We start from the raw sequence: 22210 nt of genomic DNA on the forward strand, positions 1-22210 counted from the left end.
TTCTGGAATAGATACAGTGTACTAATGAAATCATGTTAAAATTGAAGCTAGTGCCATCCTGGCAGTTATTTAAGGCTCTGTGAATGATGGACTGCTGAATCTTGCTGTTGAGCAGCTGGTCTGTATTTGAACAAAAATTTTCAAAAAGGCCCTCCTCATTAATATCCACCTGTTTTTCTGGTTCAGGGGAAGTCTAAGATCCCTGATTGGAAGAAGGCCAAAGAGTTCTGGTGTGCTGGCCAACATTCTTCTAAAAAACAAAAAAACACTAAAAAGCAGAGTGATTACAGCAATTGCTGTTTTTGGGTATTTTTGGTTGTCACCTTTGCTTGAAAATAAGTGTCCGCAACTTCAGAACAATTAACTGTCCTGGAAGCATTTGGTTTGTTTTTAGATGTGATTAAATGCATGCTTTTTAATTCAGTCTCAGCATAATACGACACTGCAAGCTGGATGTGTGCCAATTATCAGTGACTATTTTATAAAGGTGTTAATGGCTGTGTAAAAATTACTTGTGGGTGTGCTGAATTTGCAGCGTTGTTGGCAAAGTGTTTAAAATGTTTAGGCTGTGAAATGTGGCTCCCATCAGCAACCGGTTTTCCAGCACTGTAAATGCTGTTTTACCTCCAAAATGGTATCCATGGTGCACAAACATACAGCTGGCGCAAGCCAGGCTGATCACCATTTTGGTGAAGGCATTTGTGAGAATACAGGAAGCGTCCACTGGAAGAATGTGATAGGCAGATTAAGATATCAATCAATGTTTAAAACTGATTTGATGCGAGTGCTGCCATTTTGGAGTCCAATGCTCCAGTTAGCGTCCTCTCTCAACCTCATGAGTTCATCAGCAGGAAGGATCCCAATGGATCATCAATTACTTCCAGATGAGTTGCTGATTGACTTTGACTGCTAGTTGCTGCAAGTGTAGAAGAAGCTGGTAGTTTCCAGAGTTGTTTAAAGTTGACTTCAAGGATTCCGCAGAAACTACTTGTACCCAGCCATTGGCACATTCTCCATCCATCGTATTGTCCCTCAGGCAGTGCCTATCTCAGTGTCCTTTTGGTTACGCTGCAGAAGTAAAAGCCAACTCAAAATATGAAGATACAAACTAGGAGCAGGAGTAGGTCATTTAGCCCCCTGAGTCTGTTCCACTATTAAATAAGATCATGGCTGATTTGACTAACTTCAAATCTGCATCCTGCCCGTCCTGATAACCTATTACCCACATACTTACCAAGAATCTATCCACCTCTGACTTTAAAATATTCAAAGACTCTGCTTCCACCAACTTTTCAGGAAGAGAGTTCAAAAGACACACAACCCTCTGTGAAAGAATTTCATCTCAGTTCTGTTTTAAATGGACAATCCCTTATTTTTAAGCAGTGACCCCTAGTTCTAGATTCTCCCACGAGAGGAAACATCCTTTCCACATCCAGCCTGTCAAGACTCCTGAGGATCCTATATGTTTCAATCAAGTTGCTTCTTAATCTTTTAAACTCCTGTCCAACCTCTTTCCTAAGACAGCCCACCCATTCAGCTATTAGTCTGGTAAACCTTCTCTGAACTGCAGCTAAATCTGAGCTGGCTGACTAACGGTAAAACATGGGTACTGGTGCAATGATAGGGGTGAGAGGATGAATACAGTATTCCTGAGACAGGGCAGCAGGCTCATGCTCCACAATGTCACTGCCACTTGTCCAGAGCAATGCATCAGCAATCCTGGTAATGTGTGTGAGGGCATACCGCTAAATTGTGGTGACACCCTGCAAGCAGCTTTGAGCACCATTATCCACAGCTTTGATGGCAGCAATCTGAGCTAATAGTGCAGCACCCAGACAATGGAAGCTGAGGTGCTGGTCATCGGATGCTATATCTGCGCTAATGGAATTGGTACCATTTCAGAGCTGGAAAGGATGGGGGTCCAGTCACGAAACACAGTTTTTGCCAGGCTCCTCCAAGCTCCTTGATAATATCAGAGAGATCACTCACAGGCCTGCCAAAGCACCAAGCATTTAATTGCGCTGCCCCATCAAAGTCTTCATATAAAATCTCAACAGTAGAACTCGTGTGTGACTTTGAAATTCAGTGAGTTCGCTCCTAAGGCACCACTGTTCCCTGCCCTGGCAGCAGGCCGTACGTACGCACCTGGTCTCTTGCCACATGCGTATTCTGCCTCTAAGCTATCCCTTAAAAGATACACAGTGTCGCTTTTTGAATTGGTGGCTACCAGTGTGAGCGCGCATGATAGTGTTTCTACTTCACCTGTCTTTCTTCTTTTCCACCACATGCTCTCCCACCACTGCCTAACCGGGTGGCAGTTCTTGGGTATTTGAAAGGAGAAAGGCACAAAGGAGGATTGTGGTGAAAGCGAGGGGAAAGCAAGTGGTGTGTGCTTATACCATCCATAACTTGTAAATCAGAAGAGAGTGTGTGATGAGAGAAAGGGAGATATGAGAAGGAGGATTAGGTGCAAGAACACAATCATCTTCAATGATTTCAACTTTATCACTGTCTACAGCCTCAATCACTGTATCATTCACTGGGGTGAAGGCCTATAGCTGTGGCTGTACCCCATTGAGACTGGGGAGGTGCTGCTGCCTGAAGTTAGATGCCACCTTGTTCCACGAGAGAGAGAAATGTGTGTCACTGAAGGTGGTGCAATGTGTTTGTGTAATGTGCGTTTTCATAATTGAATTTCTGACAGAGTGTAAAACTGTTAAATGAGGGGTGAGGCTTGGCCAGATCCAGCCTCTGATCCCCGACCTCCCCTGCCCATGACCGGCTTCCTGATGGCCAGACCCGGTCTCTGATCCCCAACCCCACCACTAGCCCCCAAGCCTCCCATGCAGTGATACCCCCAAACCCCGGTCTGGCTTTGTCTCCGACTGGTCCTGCCCCATCTGGGCGGTGCCAGGGTGCCAGGCTGGCACTGCGCAAGGGTCACCCTTCCAACCTCCAGGGGGGTCTCAATGGCCTCTGGTCTCACCAGCAAAGCCATCATGCCTGGTCCCCATTGATACGGACCATACATGATCCCGACCTGTGTGGACCTCCACCGGTGGGGGCAGAAACTTTAGCGAGCCTGGACGATTGAATCCTGGACTTGTTAAATAGATTGAAATCAACATTTGAATATTGTAAACAGCCTTGCACTGTTCCCTGGCGCGTGACTGATTATGTCCAAACAAATGGACCGGGAAGATTGCAACTCACGAATCCTGTTTTTTCCCTCCCGCTGACATTTCCCAACCTGCTGCAATACTTGAGCAGCGCAACGGGTCGGGAAAATTGCACCCATTGTCACAGGCAAACAGACAAACAAGAAGGAAAGTATTTGCCCACCTTTAGTGGCGGTGAAGGTAATAAGAAAGGCAGAGATGTGATTGCCTGACAAATATCATTGTCTACTCCATTGAAAGTAGCATCCAAGTTATGGGTTGCTTGGACCAAAACCTTCAGTGGAAGTTCATAAGTTTATAAGATATAGGAGCAGAATTAGGCCATTTGGCCCATCGAGTCCGCTCTGCCTGTTGGTACCCAGGCAGAGCGGACTCTATCATGGTTGATATGCTCCTCATCCCCATTTTCCTGCCCTCTCCCCATAACCTTTCAACCTATTACCAATTAAAAATCTGTAACTCCTCCTTAAGTTTACTCACTGACCCAACCCTTTGGGAGAAGTAGTTTGTCCTCAACTCTGTTTTAAATTTGCTACCCCTCTCATCCTAGAATGCCCCACAAGAGGAAGCATCCACTCCACTTCTACTTTATCCATATTTTTTATCATCTTGTATACCGGTAAGCAGAGATACCGGTAACAGTAATATTCTTCATGATGAAGGGAAAAATCTGCAACTGTAGTAAATCTGAAATGAAAATAAAAATGATTGATGTTTCTAGCAGGTCCCTCTGTGTAAAGAGAAGAAATAGGATCATTTGGGATGTCAATTGTTGGTCAAAACTGGCAAAATGGTGAATGAGATTGACCTGATAATTGCTCTGGGTACCAACAGGCAATGTATTGTCACAATCCGAAACAACAAACATAATGTACAGAAAATGTCATTAGAATTGCACAATCATTCCCTTCCCTTGACATTCAGGCTACAAAATCGAACAGGGCCCAAAACCAGGTGATGGATCACATTGTCGGATTACCTGCATCTGTTTCTTCCGATGAAGGAACCTATGAATTTGAATATTGGTACAGGTAGCATGTGCCAGTGCTCGGTGTGCAATTGAATAGTGGCATCTCTGAGCAGGGGCCTCAAACGGGCAAGAGGTCTGCACAACTTAAAGCCAGCCTGCACTACTTAAAGGCTGGTGCATTGTGGCTGGAGTAGGTGCACAAAGTTATTCTGAAACAGATTTTGACACAGGGAACACTCAGCAATGGCAGTACATGGCAGAGAGTGGGCTCCAAAGATCCTCCAACAATGTGCAGGAGGCAGGAAATGGAGGGAAGGAGAGGTGTTACCTATGTAAAGGGGCCCAGGAGCATCTCTAGACAAACTTTGTGAAGATAATAGGACCAAATAACCATGGCACTCAGTGCCAGGAGTCTGGCCCCAAGGACATGGATCCAGCGCTGCAATACACAGGTGGCCAAGATCAGTAAATGTATTCTCAAAGGCCACATCTCGGAGGCTTTGTGGGTGCAGTGGGTAGCATCCCGCTCTCTTAGCCAGAAGCTTCAGGTCCGAGTCTCACTCCGGGACTTCATGGCCATAGGTGGCCAAACAGGTTGGTTATCAACTTGTAAATCCTTCCAATATGCCTATGGCAGGTGCTAAGAGTGGGTGCGTCTCCTGGTCAGCCAGAACCATGTGGTAGCTGCATAGCAACATCCTCCCCATGTTAAAAGACTCCACTCACAGGTTCTTGCCATTGGCTGTACTTCGTGGCAAATGCCTTCCTCACTTCAAGAGACTGCAAGAAGAAAAAATGTCAACTGCACCGCTAGCCTCACATTCTGCTCAATACACCACGCCATCATCAATTCACCAGCAATATCGAGCAGTCACAACTTACCTATACTGTTGATAGCTTCAGATACATATTCAGCCATTATTTTCTGCTCCTTCAAAACAAAACTGATTAACTTGTATCAGGTTTATGTTTCCAACTTCTACTTCACAGATGATGTTTCTTTCTGTTCCTCACAGTAATTACTATTTTACACAGGGGATCTAAATTTCCATCTAGCATTTATATTTATTAGATCTTTTTCCTCTGTGCCTCTCTTCATAAATGCAGATAACTAACTACAGATTCAAACCCTGTTAACAATAAATCTCTCAACCAAAGCCTTCAGTGGGACAAACTGGCAACAGTAAGATTCTTCATGATGAAAGGAAAATTCTGCAAACGTTGAGTTTTCCCTCTCTTTTAGTTCCGGTGGAATCAAACAGACTCGAAACATTAACTCTGTTTTCTCTCCCTACAGATGCTGGGTTTTTCCAGCATTCTCCATTCTTGTTTCAGATTTCAGCATTGGCAGTATTTTGCTTATATTAGATGGTGGTTTTCAGAGGAATTTGGGTGACGAGAACTGCACATAATATTCCATCTGTGGTCTAACCCAGCGGTCTCCAAACTCCGATCCGGAAGCGGCTCGCTGCGGGCCAGATGTGGCCCACGGGCCGTAGTTTGGAGACCCCTGGTCTAACCAATGCTTTATGACTAAACAAATGATGAGGGTAGCACAGTTGATGTGGTTTACATGGACTTCAGTGAGGCCTTTGGTAAGATCCCACATGGAAGGCTCGTCCAACAGGTTAGAGCCCATGAGATCCATGGCAAGTTGGCAAATTGGAACAAAAATTGGCTCGTTAACAAGAGACAAAGCGTGATGGTGGAGTGTTGCTTTTGTGATTGGAGGTCTGTGAGCAGCGGTGTACCACAGAGATCAAAAAACTCAATTAGTTAGACAGGATCTCCCACCAACAAATCCGTGCTGACTATCCCTGAACAATCCCTGCCTTTCCAAGTGCTGATTAATCCTGTCCTTCAGAATCTTTTCCAATAAATTTCCCTACCGTTGACATAAGATAAATGGCCTATTACCTTGCTTATCCTGCTGCCCTTCTTGAATAAAAGTACCATTCGGCACTTCACCAGCAGAGGTCAGCAAGATTTAAATATCTCCGTCAGGGCTCCTCTCTTGCTTCCCATTGCAGCCTGGGATACATCTCATCAGGCCCTGGGAATCTATGCACCTTTATACCCACATTCAATACCTCCTCCTAATTAATCTTAACATGCTCCAGAACTTCACCATCCGAACTGAAATCTCCAGCTTGTGACGCTAGTGTACCTTTAAGAGATTTTTTTTAAAAATCATGTTCTCCCAGCTCATAGCTTCAGTAATGTTACCGAGCTCTCTGGAGGAGACCTCTTATTGCTCCTTAAGTGGCTTAAATGGGGATTGTTTATGTTTACTCTGGGATTAGTTTTATGGCCCTGCGTTGTTGGGAGAAAAGGTCGTGGGTTCTGGACAGGGTTTTTTTCCCCTTCCTAGGGAGCTCAAGGTTTTTTTTTCCTGTTTGAGTTTAGTTTTTAGAAGGGATAGCAAGCTGAAAAGAAGTGTCTCTCTCTCTCTCTCTCTCTCCCTGGTTTTGGAAATTCTGCTGTTAGCTGGAAGCAAGGTTTCCTGAAAGAGCAGAAAATCTGCTGTTGATGGCTTGGCCAGAGTCAATCTGAGGTTCTGGGAAGCTATTCTGACTTCAAACTGTCCTGGGTGTCTCAAGAGGACTACTAGAACTTACAAGACTAAGAGCTTTCAATTCTCCATCCAAAGGACTCAATTCCAGTATCATGTGGGCATTAGACTTTGCTGTATTGAACTTGTCTAAAGGGTTTTGTTTATGAGATTGGTTTGATTGGAACATCTTAGATATATTTGTTGTACATTATCATGGTTGTTTTGTTTTTGTTTGGAATTGATAAAAGTTATTGCTAATTTTCTTTCCATATATGTTAACTATATTCTTAAATAAACTTTATTTGATAAAAGCTCCCTAGTGGGTCATTTGAATCATACACGAAGTGAAACGTATCACGCTTATCCTAGCCAAATTCAAGATGCAAAACGTACGATCCAGGCAGGCTCCATAAAACACTTGGGTTTCTGACCTGAACCATAACAAGCTGCAATGTCTTTCTCCTTAGTGAATACCAGATGGATAATATTCATTTAAGACCTTGCCCATGTCCTCTGACTCCACACACAGATTGTCCCTTTGGTTTCTAATGGGCTACACTCTTTCTCTGGCCATCCTCTTGTTCTTAATATACTTATGAAATGCTTTGGGATTTTCCTTAATCTTATCCATTATTGATATTTCATGGCCCCTCTTTACCCTCCTAATTTCTTCTTTAAGCAACCTCCCCCACACACATACTCTATGCTCTTTAAGTGCCTCCTCCATTTTCAGTGCCCTATACCGACCAAATGCTTTCTTTTTTCTCTTTATCTAACCCTTGATATCCCTTTACATTCAGGATTCCCTGGACTTGCCACCCTTGCCCTTCGCTCTTAGAGGAACACATTGGCCATGAACTCTCACTAGCTCACTACACTTGGAAAGCCTCCCATTTTCCATGTATAGATTTACCTGCAAGCAGCTGTACCCAATCTTCGTTTGCCAAATCCTGTCTAATGATGTTAAAATCAGCCTTCCCCCAACCCAGACACTTGATTTCTATCATTATAACTATCATTATCCCTTTCTGTAATGACTTTGAAACTTGCAGCGCTTAGGTCAGAGTGAGTGGATTAAATTCAAGCCTTACATAAAGTCCATGATCATGTAGAATTGGGAGTCCTCATGGTAAATATCTGTGGGGTGAAAAAACAATTTTTGTCTTCGTAATATGTTTTCCCTCTTTTCCTAAAGGTATTGACTCCTTTCAGTAGTATGGTTTTCTCGAGCTCACACACCATCCCTTACCTTGCCCATGTACAAGTCTTGATAATGAGTGTCAATGGAATATTCAAGCTATGGCAACATTATCTTCCCTTGACATCACACACATGCACTTTTGGAAGAAGCCATTGGATAACAATGATTAGATGGAAAATGACTGAATTCCTCCCCTAATTCAAGGGCCGAGAGACATTTGTAGCATTTCAACTGTTGCCTGATCAGTTAGCACTGCATAGGCCTGGGATCAAACTTACGATTGCCTGTTCTCTGCAACTCAAGTACTCACTCATTCAGTATTCTCTGACCACTCTCCTCAATAGCGCAATATTCGACTTATTTTACAACTGGAAAATGCTTAGATCTTATTTCCTTCATCTTCAGAAGTGTCTGAAGCCAGACTTGTTTCATTTTCTCAGAAGAAAATCTTTTTTTTCTCACTAATTAGACCTTCTGTGTCCTTCTGGTCAGGTCAAAACAGATTTTTACTATAATTAGGGCAGAAATAAAACAAAACCCACAATGGTTTTCTAGCTTATCCTGGTGGTTTCTTTTCTGAAGATGCCTAATCAATTCTCTGTTCAAAAAACTTCCGTATTTCTTTGAACATAAAGCAGAAGAATATTAAGTGCTATGTATTGCAACTGCAATTATGGAGCTGGATTTTGTTGGAGAGGCAGCAGCCTTGATGATGGGTTAGAAATCTGGGGAGCGATTCAGATCGCCAGCTTGGGCGGCCCTGGCTGGATATCAAGCCCCAAAGTCAGCTAAGTGTTGTTGTCGGAGTTGCTGTCCCTTTAAGGAATTAGATCCTGCCTCCTCTTCAGCCCCGGCAGTGCCGTAAGTAGTGGTGGTAACTCACTTGACCAGGGTTTCTCAAAGTGGGGTTGCAGCCCACGTGTGGGTCACGGGGATGCTGAAAATGGATCACCAGGTATCCTGTTTAAATAAAAATCAAAACAATGTGGGATGTTCTGTGATCCTGATTTTTTTAAAAAGTGAAATGTTCTATGATCTTAATCAAAACATCGTGAGATGTTCTGTGATCCTGTTCAAATCATCGTGAGATGTGCTGTGATCCTGTTCAAAAGAAAGCGGGATGTTCTGTTTTAACGCGCATTTTGTAGAAGACGGCATGACAATGAGGATCTCTCAAATCAGACGGTGACATAGCCAGCGTGACCAGAAAAAGCTTCGTATTGCCTGATAAAATTCAACTTATGTGCACTTTATGAAAGGAAAAGGTAAGGTGTATTTCTAAATGTACAGTAAATCCCGTTTGTATCGCTTCTCAGCCTTTTGGCTAAGATCAAGTGTAGTATGGTCGGCAGCCCATGGTCGGCGGCACTTGGTTGAGGTCATTGGGTTGCACTGGAGCTTCATATGTTTCATATGAAGCAATTTTTTAAAGCGGCATCTCGGCCTTTTGGCTAAGATGCAAATGAGCTCAAGTCTTGGAGGAGGAACCTCCCCCTTCTCCAATCAGCTTGGCTCATGTAGATCAGGCCCAGGACAGGGTGGTTTGGTCGCTCACCCTGTCTTGTCAGCCTGGATCTGAACTGTCTCAACTTGTTGAGACTCTGAATTGGATTTGATTTGATTGAATTGGAAAAGTATTTTTTTTTAAATCCCGTTTGTATTGCAACTTTAGCAGCAGTACTGCTGCTTGTCTGGTCAGTGGATTGGTGGGGTGGTCATTTTGAAAACGTGGGTCACCGGAACAAAAGTTTGAAAACCACTGTGCAAGACTGTACCCAGCAGTGAGATTCAGCAATTAGCACCAGCAGCTAACACCACGTTCACAGCAAAGTAAGTGCAGTTGGCGATTGCCAGGGTCAGTTAGCTCTCGGGATGGGGAAGAGGGCACGGGGCAAAGGGAGGGGAGAATGCCATGGGAGCAGCCATTGCTACGAGGGGACCCTACTCCGTGGACCAAAGAATGTCTGATCAAGTGGTGGCAGGAAGATGCCCTTAAGTGGCATAATTGGCTTCTGGCCCAGCTGGCCATCTTGCACCTTCCCAGCCAGTGGTAAATTGCCAAGGTGGCAGGAAGGTGACTGGCACTCAAATCCCTGACCTTCCTTTTCCGACACACACCTTCTATCCTGCTCCTGCAGGTTCCATAAAATTCAGCCCATAAACTCTCTTAAGTTTGGTTTGTTTGACTCACCCAAGACTGCTAACACAGGTTAGGTGGACTGGCCATGCTAAATTGCCCTTTAATGTCCAAAGATGTGTAGGTTAAGGGGATTAGTGGTGTAAATATGTGGGGTAATGGGGAATGGGCTTGGGTAATATGCTCTGTCGGAGTGTCGCTGCCGACTTGATGGGCTGAATGGCCTCCTTCTGCACTGTAGGGATTCTCTGATGATGATGATAATTCTAGAATAAATGAAAGAATTTGTTGCACCAGCTTTCATAATGTATGAAATTCTCTGCCTTTAAGAGATACATTTCCTTTTCTGTTTACTTGAATGGATTTTCTGCTTTAGCTAAGTACTTCTCCTCACTTGCTCTGGTAACTTTTTGCTATCTTCTGTCACACCTTTGCATGCATAATTGAGGACCAATAATACTGCCAAAACTTAAATGAGTGACTTATATTTACTTGTTTATGTACAGATCAGGTTGTAATTTTTAACACTAAATGGTTTCTGAGAAGATATGGCACAGGAGGGTAGCTGGAAAACACATGGAGAAAGATCTCCTCAATTACTATATAATGGATATTAAAAACCAAGCAGTAGCCCAGCTACCAACATAATTTGAAAGCTCTCTAGGTCTCACCCGTCATCCATGCATCCTTACATTCCCCATATCACCTCATAGTTCCAACGCCATCCCTTGTCACTTCTAATGCCTCATACCACTCCATGCCTCTTCACATTCCCATGCCACGCTATACCACCTCCATGCCCCCCACCCCATGTATCCTCCATAGCTACTCAACCGGTCTGTCCTATGTACTGTTCTCAGGAGCTGTGTAATAGCAATTAGAATTATTTTAAAATCATTGGAAAACAATTAAACTTCTAACAATAAAAAAAACTCAGAATTTAATCTCCTATCATTGATACTGGACCAAAAATCAAAGGGAAAGAAAAAGTAGTAATCTTTTAAGTGCCTCTGACATTTGTAAACAAACAAGAAATCACATCAAAGAACTATTTGTGATGACTTTAACGAGGCCCACGATTTGGACTTCTTAGAATATGAGCTCCCTGATTAAGGCAGTAATGGCTTGTCCAATCAGGGAGCCCTGTCTGTGTAAATAATGTGAAGTGTCAGGGTTACTGGCACTCCAGGTTTACACTCTGTACGAGGGCGTACCTGTTTGAGTGCTGCTGACTATGTAAATAAATCTAAGTGTGGTGAAGGGACACCGGCCTCAGAGGAGTTAGTTCACTATTCTCTTCTTATAGGTTCAGAAAAGTTTCAATAGTCCTTGAACAAATAAAAGTACCTGCTGAATTAAAGCTCTTGAAACCCAGTCAAGCATTTATGATGCTGATTTTTATCTGTGATAACAAAAGCTCCACAGAGAGAACTGATATACATTTCTATTTCAAAGCAGAGTGCCTGTCAATCAATGAAGGACAAGGAAGTAGGTGCAGACCATTTTTCAATCTTCAGAAGCAGGGTTTTTAAAAAAAACCCAGCCAGATCTGACAGTTCAATTAAATCAGAGCACAATAACATGACAGCAGAGGGCATTTTGTAAAACATTATGGTACTTTCTCCATTGGAGAAGTACAGTAATGCTAATTACACAATGCTGGTCAATATAAGGATCAACTAGACTTGCAGGACAATTCTCAGTGATGAATCTGTGCATTAAAACCATATCTACATTACAATCCAGCACCTAATAGTGCATATGATGGCACAGTGGTTAGCACTGCTGCCTCACAGCACCAGGGACCCGGGTTCGATTCCTGACTTCGGTCACTGTCTATGTGGAGTTTGCACATTCTCCCCGTGTCTGCGTGGGTTTCCTCCGGGTGCTCCAGTTTCCTCCCACAGTCCGAAAGACATGCTGGTTAGGTGTATTGAGCATGCTAAATTCTCCCTCAGTATACACGAACAGGCGCCCGAGTGTAGCGAATTGGGGATTTTCACAGTAACTTCATTGCAGTGTTAATGTAAGCTTACTTGTGACACTAATAAATAAACTTTAAACTTTTAAACAATTTAAGGGGGGGGGGGGAAATATTTTATATTTATCTTTTAGAATCTTCTAACTCCTCAGAAGGCTTTTCAATTTCTTATTCAACTCTTAAACCTGGTGTGCTTTTAATAGGCTTCCAAAACTGCACCACCAAACAAAAATGGTGTATTTAAAATAGGTGACCTGACCTCAGAGTGCACATTTTTGCAGATTAAGCATTCACGGCTCACACAAAAGTCAGAGGAAAATGGTGTGGTGTCGGAAGAATTAGATTTCCTCCAAGAAAGATCAAAAGGAAAATCGAATTTCCTCCAAACAAACTTCAAAGTGTGGCCATTTGCGCACTAACACTCACGACTGCACCCAGATGGAAGTTGGGCCTGCAGTCCCTGTTGTTCTATAAATAAACATGGCAACCATTTTGCACATAACAAAGCACCACAAACAGCAGTGAGGTAAATGACTGATTAATCTGTTGTGGCAATGTTGAACGAGGGATGAATTTTGTACAGGACCCTGAAAGTTTCCCTTTGTAAAAGCATCATGGGATCCTGAATCCCAAAACAGGGAAATGCAGCTTTCACTCTCCTTGTGTCCTGAACTGTTGGACTAGATTAAAGCTCAATTTTTACACTTGTCCACAAAAATATTACAGATCTGGACTCACCTCACCTTGGTCAGATTTCAAACCAGACACAGGCCTTAAAGTTGGTGGCAGCCTCTCTGCTGCTGGGACAGGCAGGCGACCAGCTGCCACATTATTCCAGCAACCCACAAGTTACATCTAGCCTAGGCTACAAAGAGCATCTACTATCGACATTTTATGAGCATTTTACTAACTACGGGCAGCACGGTGGCACAGTGGTTAGCACTGCTGCTTCACAGCGCCAAGGACCTGGGTTCAATTCCCTGCTTGGGTCACTGCCTGTGCGGAGTCTGCACATTCTCCCCGTGTCCATGTGGGTTTCCTCCGGGTGTTCTGGTTTTCTCCCAGATTCTGAAAGGTGTGCTGGTTAGGTGCATTGATCCGAACAGGCGCCGGGCTGTGGCGACTAGGGGAATTTCATAGTAACTTCATTGCAGTGTTAATGTGAGCCTTACTTGTGACAAATAAATAAACTTTACTTTACCATACGAATATGAACAGCAGAACCGTGCATCAAAAGTGTCAGTGTGATTCAAAGGAATTTAAACCAATGTTTCACTTGATTCTAAACTGCCTTTTTTTTCCAATTATGTTTTTTTAAAGCTAACATTGTTGGATAGTAGTAAATAACCAAATTCCTTGGGGCATCTCTTAATTGGTTGTTGTAACTTTGACAGAAAATCAGTGAATACCCATTTATGTGTGTATTTGCAGTAATCTTACATTGAGGTTATGGGGCTCTCAGGATATTAAGACCCAGTGAAGTCCCTGTGATTATGTTTTAGCAGTTAACAGTACTTTGCCCTCTGTGGGCCATTTGCAAATAGCACTAACACAATTTTATTGTGGAGAAAATTGCTTTTAAAGGTAATTGATCAATGTGTTCATCAAAGTGGAATTTATTTCATGGTTCACATCCAAGGCCTATTGCTCATCTCTTGATATGTAAAATGTATATTTCTCTTGAAATGACAGTTATTTAGGACATTGTGAAACCTGATTTATCAAACAATTCACTGAATGTGCATTTGACTGCCACAGCCCTCATTAGTTGGGGCTCTTGCCCCTGTATCAGATGGACCACAATGGTAATTAAAATAAAAGTGGCAACGGCCTCATGGGTTAGAAGCTCACTCAAAATTTTTATCAACTAGTGATAATGAGTTGTTCCTTTGGTCCTGCAGCTTCTCATCAAGGAATATGAGTCACCGTCAAACAACTGTTCACAAAAGCGAAGAGAAAATAATGATCAAGGCTGTCAAAGCTAATGCTTGTTTTTCAATTATGCAAGTTAGTTCATAGTGTATGAAAATGCTGAAGCTGCGAAGAGGCTAATTATATTCCTCTGCATTGAAGATTAGCAGTCATCTGCACGGAAAGATGGCAAACATGATTCCAATTCATCTTTTGCTTGCATTAAATATATATTATATATATACTGTGCACAAATTTGATGCCATTTTTGCCTAAGTAACAATGGCTGCACTTCTAAAATAGTCATCATCTGTTACAGGCTTAACTATCATTCCTGAGAAGATAACAAAGTCAAATCTGCTGAATTAAAAGGCAATATAAGTCTATAAAGGAACGTGCATTGTTCGCTATCCATAGGGTCTATCTAAATCTCAGATGCCTTCAGTTGAGCAGCTCAACTGGAACAAGACAGGTTGAGAGATATGTTTCAAAATTTTGCAAGGTTAAAAAAAACTAATTTTGTGTCTGTTAAACTTAACTTTATCAATGAAGTAAGTGCTTTGGTCCATCCCTAAAAACAAAGAGGACCAGACACAAAGTGCCTCAGGTTCTGAGTGACCTGCTCCATCAACTGAATGGTGGCCAAGTAGAGCTACCAGCTGCCCACAGAGCATGCTATAGTCCCTATCCATACACATGAAGTAGGGTACTGACACATTTAAAGGATCATCAGTATCTATGATTTTATCACTATTTCTATGTGTTTGTCTCAGCTGAGAGCCAATTCTACAGCTCTCAAGAGAAAAAAGCCAATTGCCTCAGTTATTGATTATTGATATGTTCTGTATTTCCAGGGCCTTTACTACACCCAGAATGGGAGTAGGTCCCATTGCAAATTTAAACAGCTGAATAGGCAGGAATGTGACAGGCTGTGTGACTCAACCCCGTAACTTACACTACTGCACCGTTTCAACTTCTGGATGTGCATTTGCCAAGTAGAGCTGCAATTTCTGACACTTTACTAGCAGCAAAATCTGCACCCGCATCCCACCTGATACTCCTGGGTCCTGATTATAACTTAGATTGAATGAATGGGTTTTGAATTAGTTGAAATCCCCCCCCCCCCTTAGTTGGCATTGTACTCCCAACAATTTTTCTGGTGGGTATCTTCATTGTGATGATCATAGTACAATTGACATGAATATAAAATATATATTGCCTTTTTGTGTTTAAGGGGAATGTTTAAAAATTCAGCTTTATACTCCAGGTAGTCGGTGTATCTGGGAAACATTTAGCTCAGATGCTGGGAGAGCAGGATAATTACTCATTTTACCATGTTTACTTAGGAGAGAGCTAATGGGATTTTGTTTAGAGATAAGATTTCCCCTGGAGTTTTTGATTAGATTGATTGACAGGGTCATGTGATAATGTGGTTGATAGGAAGAGCTAGGTCTGTCAGAGGGAAAACAGCTTTTCAGTTCTTGCTGAGGTTTGTTGAAAGACAGAATTCTACAAGCTGTTCTGAAACTCATTTTCTCTCTCTGAAAGCTTCAAGACTGTCTCACAGACTAGTCAACCAAAAGCCTGACATAGTCATATTCACCAAATCAAACATTACCAACAATGTTCCGGGCACCACCTTCACCATCCCTGCGTATGTCCTGTCCCATCAGCGGGCAGACCCAGCAGAGGTGGCAGCACAGCAATATAGAGTCAGGACAGATTTTCCATTGGAGTCCGCAATATTGATTCTGGATCTCCATGAAGGCTCATGGCATCAAGTCAAACACGGGCAAGGAAATGCCCTGATAAGTACTACTCCATGTTGAAAATCATTTGGAAGAGACACTGAGGGTGACAAGGACACAATGCACTTTGGATGGGGGACTTCAATATCCATCAGCAAGAGTGGCTTGCTTGCACCACTACTGACTGAGTTGGCCAAGTCCTAAACATCATAAGTATTAGTCTGAGTCTGTGGTGGGTGTTAAGAGAACCAATAAGAGGAAAAAACCTAGTTGACTGCATATTGCATAGTATTTGTAGGAGTGACCAATGAATAGTCCTTTTGGAAACAAAATCCTGAATTCACATTGAGGATACTCTCCATCACGTTGTGTAGCACTACCACCATGCTAAATGCGATAGATTTTGAACAGATCTAACAACTCAAAACTAGGCATCCATGAGGTGCTGTGGGCCATCAGTAACAGCAGAATGGTATTCAAGAACAAAATGTAACCTCACGGCTCGGAACAAGTCAGGGACCAACACTGTTTCAACAAAGAGTAAGAAGTCTCACAACACCAGGTTAAAGTCCAACAGGTTTATTTGGTAGCAAATACCATAAGCTTTTGGAGCAAAGCTTATGGTATTTGCTACCAAATAAACCTGTTGGACTTTAACCTGGTGTTGTGAGACTTCTGACTGTGTTCACCCCAGTCCAACGCCGGCATCTCCACATCATGGTCAACAAAGAGTGCCAGAAGACATGCCAGGAGCAACACCAGACATACCTAAAAATGGGGTTTCAGTCTGGTGAAATTACAATACAGGACTACTTGTGTGCCAAATGGCATAAGCAGCAAGTGTGCGACAGAGCTAAACAATCCCAAAACCAACAGATCAGATCTAACTCTGCAGTTCTGCCACATCTAGTCGTGAATGGTGTTGGATGCTTAAACAACTCACTGGAGGAGGAGACTCCACAAATATCCCCATCCTCAATGATGGAGGAACCCAGCACATCAGTGCAAAAGACAAGGCTGAAGCATTCGCAACAACCTTCAGCCAGATGTGCTGAGTGGATGATCCATTTCAGCCTCCTCCTGAGGTCCCCAGGGTCACAAACATCAATATTCAGTTATTTGATTTACTCCACGTGATATCTAGAAACAGTTGAAGGTGTTGGATACTGCAAAGGACATGAGCCCTGACAACATTCCAGCAAGACAGATGAAGATCTGAACATATGAATGAGGAACAGAAGTAGGCCATTCCTCCCCTCAAGTCTGCTCTGCCATTTAATACAATCATGACTTGTGTTTCAGAACTAGCTACACCCCTTTCCAGGCAGTTACAGGACGGCTGCAACACTGACATCTCCCCAGCATTGTGGAAAATTGCCTAATTGTGTCCTGTCCACAAAAAAGCAGGACAAATCCAACCCAGCTAATTGCTACACCATCAATTTACATGTGATCATCTTGAAGTTATCTGGGTTTTTGACAGTTCTATCAAGCGGTATTTAACAGCAATAACCCAATCACTGATACTCAGTTTGGGGTCACCAGATCAGCTCCTGACTTCATTACAGCATTGGGCCAAACATGGCTCAAGACGCATAAACTGAGAAGGTGAGATAAGAGTGACTGTCATAGAACATAGAATCCCTATAGTACAGAAGGAGGGCATTCCGCCCTTCGAGTCTGCACCAACAACAACCCCAACTAGGCCCTGTCCCTGTAATCCCACATATTCACCCCACTAACCCCCCTGGCATTAAGGGACAATTTAGCATGGCCAATCAATCTAACCCACACATCTTTATATTGTGGGAGGAAACCAGAGCACCCAGAGGAAACCCACGCAGACAAGGGGAGAACACGAAAACTCCACACAGTCACCCCAAGGCCGGAATCGAACCTGGGTCTCTGGGGCAGTGAGGCAGCAATGCTAACCATTGTGCCACCATGCCGCTCATTGCTGTGATATTGAGGTGGATTGCAATGACTGTCGTTGATATCAAGACAGCATTTGACTGACTGTGGCGTCAAGGAGCCTGAGCAAGTGGCACTACTATCACTGAACTCCCCACATCCTGGGGATGTGACCAGAAACTGAACTGGACTAACCATACTGTGGCTACAAAAGAGGATCAGAAAGACTGTGTGGCGGCGATTCTCCCGGCCTACTGCGTTGCACAAGTAGCACAGTGGACTGGGAAACATCAGCGGATTAACAGTTCCATATGATCAGCAGGCCCAGGGCAGTAGTCTCCGGGCTCGCTAGTGACTACACCCCAACCAGGAGAGGTTCCCACCAGCGGGGTTTACAACTGCTCCCCATCAATGGGGAACAGGCATGCACACCCCACTGGTGGGGAGAGAGGCCATTGAGGCCCCCCCCAGGAGGCTGGGGGAAGGTGACAGCCTGCCACCCTGGAAGTGCCCACTGGGCAATCAGGGCTGGCCATTCGGGAGGGGGGGGGGGGGATTTCAGGGCTAGCCATGGGGGGAGGGGGAAGATTGTGGCTGGTGGGAAAGGGGGAGAACGGAGCTGGCCACGAGGGGCTGCTGATTGGGGTTGGCCTGGGCAAGATGGGGGGATGGGGTCAGGTAGGCCAGCAATCGGGAAGGGCGGAGGGTCGGGTAGACCAGGCCAGTGATCGGGAGGCTGGTGATTGGGAGCGGGGGCAGCACGCATGCGCCGATTTCCCCACTGACAGATCGGCGCCTGCACAGTGGCCCTCTGAACACTGTGCTGCCAGCCTCTTCAGTAGGATGAGGCCCCAACCCCCACTTCCCAGATGTATCTTTCTGAGGCACTCCGTGATGCAGAGGACTGGAGATTCGTTTAGCTAAGTATGCCCAAAAATCGTTTCTTCCCATCCATTGGGCACTTGCTTTTTTTTTTGGGAGAATACCAGCCTATGTGTCGGTGGGGATGAGTGTGAGAGACTGAGTTAGTGGGTGAAGGGGAGTGAGAGCGTCTGAATGTGTGTGTGGAGGTGAGTGTGAGAGAGAGTGTGTGTGTGGAGGTGAGTGCGAGAGACTAAGTGAATGTGTTGGGGTGAGCATGAGTCTGCCTTATGCTCAGTCTCAGATTTCTCACTCACTCTCACACCCACCCACATACACTGACCCTCTACACACTGGTCACTTTTATTACTTACTCTTTTTTAACTGAACAACTTATTGCTATGACATTGCTGTAGTTTTTAATCAGCAATGATACTGAAGCTCAAAACCTCAACTGTTTTTGAAATTCAGTTTATTGTTGTGCCAAACCTTATCTTTCCTAAATTTACTCATCAGCCCCCTCAGTGAGAAAAATATGTGAATGTGGACCCCCCCCGCCCCCGACCCAAAAGATTGGATAAGGACAGCTGATGCATGGTAACACTACCACCTGCAAATTCTCCTTCGGTTTGAAGGGGAATTTGCAGGTGGTAGTGTTACACTCACTCAGTCTCTCGCACTCACCTCCACTCACTCACAGTCTCTCGCACTCACCTCCCCACACTCACTTAGTCTCTCGCACTCACTTCCCACACTCACTTAGTCTCTCGCACTCACCTCCACACACCAACTCTGTCTCTCACATTCACCTCCACATACTCGCTTTCGAGCTAAATCACTGTCACTGGGTCAAACTCCTGGAACTCCCTCCCTAACTGCACTGTGGGTGTACCTACATGGACTGCAGCAGTTCAGGAAGGCATCTCACCACCACTTCCTCAATGACAATTAGGGATTGGCAATAAATGCTGACCTGGCCAGCAACACCCGGATCTAGTGAAAATGGAAAGAAAATTCTCACAAAACACCAAATCAGGAATAAAAATAAAATGAATTCAATTTTTTCCAGACAGCAAAATAACTAATTGGGGTATGCATGTGGGATTAAGATAGAAAGTAAATTATCAAAAACAAATTGTAAATAAATCAGTTATTTTTGTTACCACAATGAAAACATTTAACACCACAAATATAGGCCGGAATTCTCCAATCTCGTATGTCCCGCCACCGCTGCCAGTGAGAATGGAGAATTCGGTGCTCAGCTGAAACTCCATTCACTGCAGCAGGACCGGAGAATACTAACAGCGGGCGAGATCGGAGAATTCCAGCCATCGTTTTTCTTTTCAAGACCAATCAGGCTGTTCGACAGTAATTATGAACTTAGTGCACTGCTAAAAACCCAGTCGCAACTCATTCAACAAGATGTAACTTTTAAAATGCTTTTTTACAGCACGACTAACAGAGTAAATGGCAAGTTTTCATTATAGAGTCATGCAGTCATAGAGGTTTACAACATGGAAAAAGGCCCTTTGGCCCAACTTGTCCATGCCACCCCTTTTTTTAAATCACTAAGCTAGTCCCAATTGTCCGCATTTGCCCCATATCCCTCTATACCCATCTTATCCATGTAACTGTCTAAATGCTTTTTAAAAGACAAAATTGTACCTGCCTATACTACTATGTCTTGCAGCTTGTTCCAGACACACACCACCCTGTCTGTGGAAAAAATTGCCTCTTTGGACCCTTTTGTATCTCTCCCCTCTCACCTTAAACCTATGCCCTCTAATTTTAGACTTCCCTACCTTTGGGAAAAGATGCTGACTATCTAGCTGATCTATGCCCTTCATTATTTTATAGACCTCTATAAGATCACCCCTAAGTCTCCTACGCTCCAGGGAAAAAAGTCCCAGTCTATCCAGCCTCTCCTTATAACTCAAACCATCAAGTCCTGGTAGCATCCTTGTAAATCTTTTCTGCACTTTTTCTAGTTTAATAATATCTTTTCTATAATAGGGTATAAGTTCAGTCATTTCTATTCGGGGGTGGTGAGGAGGGACACCATTTGGGATGCGACAGTAACTTCTGAGTTTCTGCATTTAATTCTGTATGTGTGGACTCCAGGGGCAGAATTTTCCGATCCCGCCAAAGTCAATGGACTTTTGAACGGCTCGCTGCATTTTATGGCCCCACCCTTGCTGTGACAAGGCCTTAAAAGTTCTGCCCCAGAAGTTGCTGCCACTCTGAGAGGTGTGATGACAATAAGCATTGATGGTTTTGCTATCATTAATATCACAAAATTTAGGATGATATATTCCTCTCAGTGTCAATTTAGGCTGTTAAAAGTAATTGCTGAAAAACAGAGACATGACAATGAATAGATATTTTGGAGCTTTGCTTGATTAGCTTTGTAAATCAAAGAGCTTTTACTCAGAAGTTTCCCCTCAGGAGATTAAATGGATGGTAGTCTGCCTGATGGGGTAAACTGCATGCAATCGATGGAAAGGACAGGATTATTTGACTGACTTTGGTTTAGCTTCCATGTAAAATGGATCATTTACTATTTATATTATCTTTTTCAGGCTGCAGTTTACTTATCTGAAACACCATATGAATTTATGGACTACAGAATACTGGGCACTCAATCTTCCAACATAAAAAACTCCACGCTAACTCAATACTTTATCTTTAAGTAAATCATAAAGTGTATTCTTTAACTCGAGCGTAAAGTAAAAGCAGACGTAATGGGCTGCATTTTATAAGGCCCGGCTGGGCATGCTTTCAGCAGGAGGAGGGGCACGTAAAATAAGATGAATGTCAACCCCACCACCTTTCCCATCCAGCACCAAGCTCGGGGGGGGGGGGCTGCCCATTTCAAACACGATTGGCATGGACAGTCGCGCATGAGTGGCAGGTGATTTTTCAAAAAATCTTTTTTAAAGGGACAGAAAGGAAGAAAGGGGACCATCTTTGTGAGGTTCTAGGATCCATTGCTCCTTCTTCTTGGGCCTACTTGCAGTCCCAACAGCACCCGCTAATGCGCTGCCAGGTTTGAGGGCGCAGCCAGCCAATCCCATTAGCTGCCAAGTTAGCCTGCCTGCAATGCGTTGTGGCTGCAGGGCCGGTTGGTGTTAAGCGTGTTGACTCAGCGCCAGCCTTGCTTCTGGTGGGGGGGGGGGGGACGACGACAACAATCTGTCTACATCCCTCCCTGTCCCGTAATATGCTGCCCAACATTTTACAGGGATACTTTGTATTATAATAGAAATGTTTGACAAAACTTTTCTTGAGGAAGTTGAAGAGTTTTCTATCATCTTCATCACCATTTGGTGAACAAATCCATTGCAATATAAGCTGCTCGGTCAACTTAGTTTACACAAAGTCAATGGGTCTTTTAACACTAAAATTGCATTTGTGAGTAAGTGTGACCTCGCACTATATATTTTTACACAATATATAGATATCTTCAAGGCTATTACTAAAATTTTAAAAACTGAATAAAGATCCTTAAAATGGCTGAAACTGTGTCTATCTGCGCCCTCAGAACAAAAGAAGCTACTTTGCTCATACTGCGTTATCTCTGAAGAGCTGCTATCACCTGGGGTCTGCACAGCACAAACTGAAAGGGAGCTACACAAAAGCCATTTGTATTTGCTAACCCAGTCTGACCAGCAGAAACGGAATGTCTCCCAAGCCAAAGGCCTCTCAAACATACCTTTTAACCCATTATGGCTGAGATGTTATCTGCCTGGAACATAAA

The 22210-nt window shown here is 43.7% G+C and overlaps 1 protein-coding gene and 1 pseudogene across 1 annotated transcript in view; one reads left to right on the top strand and one right to left on the bottom strand.

Moving 5' to 3' along the window:
* The window catches only part of ksr2 (kinase suppressor of ras 2), a 389906-nt gene that overhangs the window by 72478 nt on the left and 295218 nt on the right, over positions 1-22210 (bottom strand). The window lies entirely within an intron of this gene.
* LOC144503188 (U2 spliceosomal RNA) lies at positions 9209-9428 on the top strand (annotated as a pseudogene).

Source organism: Mustelus asterias, chromosome 13, assembly GCF_964213995.1.
Source record: "Mustelus asterias chromosome 13, sMusAst1.hap1.1, whole genome shotgun sequence".
Taxonomy (NCBI): Eukaryota; Metazoa; Chordata; class Chondrichthyes; order Carcharhiniformes; family Triakidae; genus Mustelus; species Mustelus asterias.